This window comes from Rutilus rutilus, assembly GCF_951802725.1.
Source record: "Rutilus rutilus genome assembly, chromosome: 5".
NCBI classification, from domain to species: Eukaryota; Metazoa; Chordata; class Actinopteri; order Cypriniformes; family Leuciscidae; genus Rutilus; species Rutilus rutilus.
Genome location: NC_140213.1, coordinates 9998969 through 10004439, shown reverse-complemented (window position 1 = coordinate 10004439; position 5471 = coordinate 9998969).

Genomic DNA, 5471 nt, shown 5'->3' with positions numbered 1-5471 from the left:
GGTGAACATTCTTGTCTTATCCCAAGGCCCATATCAAATCTCTGACAGGTACCGTGAGATATTTGGACTGAACTATTCGAACCATTACAAAACGTACAAATTGCTTTTTGGCAAAAAATTACCAAAGCCAAAGAAATCAATAACTTTGAACATAAACAAAAGTTCAATAGTGTCAATGTAGAAATCAATAAATAATATAAAAGAATCATCTGGGATAAGGTGTCTATAATCATTTAAATCTAAAATTAGTCTAATATTATTTCCAATATAATGGCCTTTCAAAAAACCTGACTGCTCTTCATCAATTATTGTATTTAGATTTTTCTTAAGTCTTTTTGCAAAAGTTAAAGAAAAGATTTTAGTATCATTATTTAACAAACTAATTGATCTCCAAATTTCTAAGAGCAATTTATCTTTGTTAGGCTTGGGTATAAGTGTAATATATATATATATTTTTTTATAAAACTCCCCTGTCAAGCCATCATTCCCAGGAGAACTTCTTGTCAGCTGCCAAATTCATCCAAGGCCAAGAAAACCCCACAAAGTAAGATCTTTTATCAAGTGTTCTGGAGTGACAAACTGTTTGGGACTTTTTCTGGCTGTCTTTCTGTTTTTATTTCCACAGATAAGGTTCATTCACTGCACTGAGGGTGTCAGCTACGGCCCTACTCTTTTTCTGGCATACCTCATGATCCACCATCACATGATAGTTGATGATCTCATACAGGTAAGATACATCAAGCCCGACATAGACTTCCTGAAGCAGCTGGCAATCCTCAATGAGGAACTTGTGCACAATACAGCTACAAATATTGAAGGGAAAACAACAGCTGGATATACAAGCAGGCAGCCAAAATACTGCAAAAAATGTGCTCAGATTAGATTTTTAAATCTGCACAGATCAGATTCTTAAAAAGTGCAATAACTGCACCCCGAGCGTCCATGGCAGCACTCTGCTCATCCAGGCTCGATGGCACAGCAGATTACTTTTTATAACCATAGCACAGATTAAATAAAATAAAAAATAGATTAGATAAAAAAAATAAAAAGTAAATACAATGTATTACATGTAAATGCTCTATTTTGTTATTTTTAAACAGCACAGATAAAACAACAATCATGAGCAAAATAAGAACAATCATTCAATAAAAAATAAATAAATAAAAACTTAAACCTTTTCACATAAATTTTAATAAAACATTTTTCAATAAAAATTAGGGCCCTATACTAAGTTCATGTAGCCTACTCATACTACATGCTCCGTAAAAATGCTCCGATATACCAACAACCAATACCAGGCACCGTTTGTACACGTGTGTCCAAACAAAGAACACGGACTGGGGATAAAAAAGAATTATGTCAATGAAGTAAATGTATCTTATTAGTGTAATATTAAACGAAATATAGTAAGACATAGCTGAGGTGCGCGAGCTGATAAGAGAAAAACGCGCAGTGGATTGAGCACGCAGCGGCACAGACGCGCGAGCTGGTCGAGGCATCCCTTTTTACAGACGTCAGTGGAAAGTTTGTAGTTCAGTCGGTCGGATGTCAATGGCTAAGAAAGTAAAACGAGACATGTAGCTTATTATTTGCGTTAACTGACGAGAGAGAGAGAGAGAGAGAGAGAGAGAGAGAGAGAGAGAGAGAGAGACCAGTGTCTCAGCGCGCGAATACTGAATTTAATTGTCTTTCACGTCTTGCGCTTGTACTGACGAATTCAAGTGAACATAGACAGTAGCCTATATTTAATGGGGTCCGTGCGAACGTCTTAAAGGGGCAGCAGCTGCTGTGTTTTAATCAGTGGTGTAGTCTAGTTTTTTTTTTTTTGTATTGAGTATTACTGTGAATGTGATACAGTATGAGTATTACTGTGATACAGTATGAGTATCACTGAGTATACTATACTGTGATTCCAGAAAGCAATGTTTATGGTTTAAAATTAACACTAAGAAGCTAAACAAATTTTAAATGCTTGAAAATGAAGGCAGATAACAATTATAATTATTTTAGAGAGAGAGAGAGAGAGAGAATTCTTTGTATTTCTTTAACTTATAAAAAAGACAAACAAGCCTTAAAAACTATTAATACACTTAGCATCAATAACTATATAAGTGAAGAGAAAACACTGATTGATGATTACATTCATTCCTTCTATAAAGATTTATTATAGAAATATGATGGAAGCTGACATTGAGATTTCAGAATTAGACATTGCTATTAAACAAATGTCTAAAGGAAAGTCTCCAGGTATTGATAGCATTACAGTAGAACTATATAAAAAAAAAAATCTTTACTGAAATTAGAATCTTGAAGCACTAAAAGAGCGTATAGATAAAGCTGAATTATCGCCATCAATGAAGCATGGTTTAATAATTCTAGTTCCAAAGTCGAACAAGGATCAATTATATTTAGACAACAATTATCAGTGAAACACAATCAGCTTTTATCAAAGGGAGAAGTAGTATAATTATTTAATTCCTCATACAAGCTTACTTCTATTTCCAGACTTTTTCGAGGCGTTTGATACCCTCCAACACCCTTTTCCAAGTCTTAAGTATTTTTTTTTTTGGCTTTGGTCCAATGCTTGTTCTATAATGATATTTTTAGAAGTAACCAGAGATGGGCATAAATACATGGAAATGTATTTAAAATACAAATTCAAAATACTGTGTGGAAAAATTTATTTAAATACAAATACAAAATACTGTGTGAAAATTGTTATTTAAATACAAATACAGTATTTTGAAAATACACAAAATACATGTGAAATTGGCCATCCAGTGCAGGAGAGTATAAAATAGTATTTTGGGGCCAGTTGTTCAAAGGTAAACTGATTTTGGTTATCGGATTGGATCAAATCTTGTAAATGGGTTGTTCAAAAGGGAAAGAAGGAATCTGAAATCAGATTAGATCACGGAATCCAATCCTAGTTTTAATCTGGATCAAACCTTCAGTTTGTGTTGTTCAAAACTTGTCAGTATGATTTGGATAACTTTGATCCAAAAAAACAGGATCATCCTGACCCTAACTGGATTTGGATTTCAGGATCCAATGTGGATTTCAATGTGGATTTCAATGTGGATTCCAGGAAGAAAATGTAGTAAAACTTTAAAATTGGTCAAATAATACGTTTGTATCATTTAGTGTATATACTTTTCTTAATATTTTGCACTTGACTTGTGTAACCGTTTTAACAGTGATAAAGTAGATAAAGTAGACATAGGCTACCAATTAAGATATTCAGTATAGTATATAGTAAAGTAAAAAATAAATAAAAATGATCTTGTCCCCATGAAATAATCCCCCAAACAGATTTCAATAACAAACAAAAATGATATATTCCATTTTTCTGTCATTCATCACCGTATATTAAGTCATCATTAAGTCAAACAATCATCAGAGATGAAGAAGAACCCTGAACATTCTTTATTTTGTTAACCATTTAGCCATTAAAAAAAAAAAAACGTTTTCAAAATATCCACAATGTATTTGTTAATGTATATATGTGTTTTATTTGTTGTGGCTCAGATGAGGGGTCATAAAAGAAATTATGAATGGAAGTGGATGTTTATGTTATTTTTGTGTTTTATCTCAAAATAAGAAACACTTACAGTGACCCCATGTTTGCTCTTCTACCTGTTCTTTACATAGCTGGTAGCCCACATTGTGATATGTTGTCCCATTTAGAGCACTGGTAATCCGGATTTGGTAATCTTGAAAACTGTGTATCTGGATCAGGGTGATCCAGTCCAATGTTGCTTTGAAAAACTGGCATAAAAGTAAGACGGATTACCTGATCCTGAATAGGAAAAAATGGGATTTCCAAATCCGGATCATTTTGATCCAGATTAAATGTTTTGAACAACTGGCCCATGTATTTCAAATACGTATTTTAAATACATGTATCTGAAATACTGCCCATCTCTGCCGTAACTTAGATTCTTTACCCAGAATTCAAATTAAACGAGGAATCCGACAGGGGTGCCCTATTTCACCATTACTTTTTAATCTTGCAGTCGAATTAATGTCTCCATTCATAAAATTTGTTGTAGCTAGTCATAGACATTCATAGGACCTTAACTTGCCAATTTGCAGACGACACTCTCATATTTCTTAAAAATAAAGACGTGCTTCCATTAGTTATTGATAAAATATATATCTTTTCAAAGGCATCAGGTCTAACCCTAAAGTTTCAAAAGAATGAATGGCTATCCATAATTGTGATTTAGAAGAGGGCATTTCAGTGAAAAACGAGGTTAAGTACCGAGGGGTTATGATTACCAAAGATGTTGTTAATATAGAATATTCAAATTTGGACTCTAAAATAGAAAGTACACTGTAAAAAAAAAAATCGTAAAATAACGGTAAAAAGTCTGGCAGCAAAGTTGCCAACCACTTACCGTAAAATTAAGGTAAAATATCTTAATTCCAATAAAGTGCAAAAACTATAATTTTACAGAATTTTTCCTTGTTTGAATTAAGATATTTTACCTTAATTTTACGGTAAGTGGTTGGCAACTTTGCTGCCAGACTTTTTACCGTTATTTTACGATTTTTTTTTTTACAGTGTAAAACTTTTATTTTATGGATTTTTCCAATATTATAATGACCAAACACCTTTAATAAAGTTATGGCACTAAAAGTTCTACTGAGAAACACTGTTATTTTACAGGTATTTCCTAAATTATTACAATCAAACACCTTTAATAAAGTGACGGTACTAAAAGTTCTACTGAGAAACACTGTTATTTTACAGGTATTTCCTAAATTATTACAATCAAACTCCTTTAATAAAGTGACGGCACTAAAAGTTCTACTGAGAAACACTGTTATTTTACAGGTATTTCCTAAATTATTACAATCAAACACCTTTAATAAAGTGATGGCACTAAAAGTTCTACTGAGAAACACTGTTATTTTACAGGTATTTCCTAAATTATTACAATCAAACACCTTTAATAAAGTGACGGCACTAAAAGTTCTACTGAGAAACACTGTTATTTAACAGACCTTTCCTAAATTATAACGATCAAACACATTCAATAAATTGTCAAGACGTGCTCAAGAATGTAATAAAACAGTTTTATTTTAGAAGAAAAAAACTGTATAAAACTGATTAAAATCATCTCAAACTTTAATTTGCAGCACTTGCTTACATATAATTTAATAGTATTTAAACAATGTAAACTTGTAATCTAAATAAAATGGAATTATTCAGACCCCTGGGGTCACATAGTTCTGATATTAAATATTATATGGTCTTTACATTCAGAATCCACTATACAAGTTTATTAATAAGTTAAATCAAAACATACAACAAAAGTGTACCAGAAGTGACAGATACAGCAAATAAACAGCAATCCAGCAAACAGCCAGTAATCAGCTTGGTGCATCTGGGAAGAAAAAAACAAAAGGACACTGTCACACTATGATTTTCTCAAAATGATTTCAATTATTTTTGTTTCCTTTAA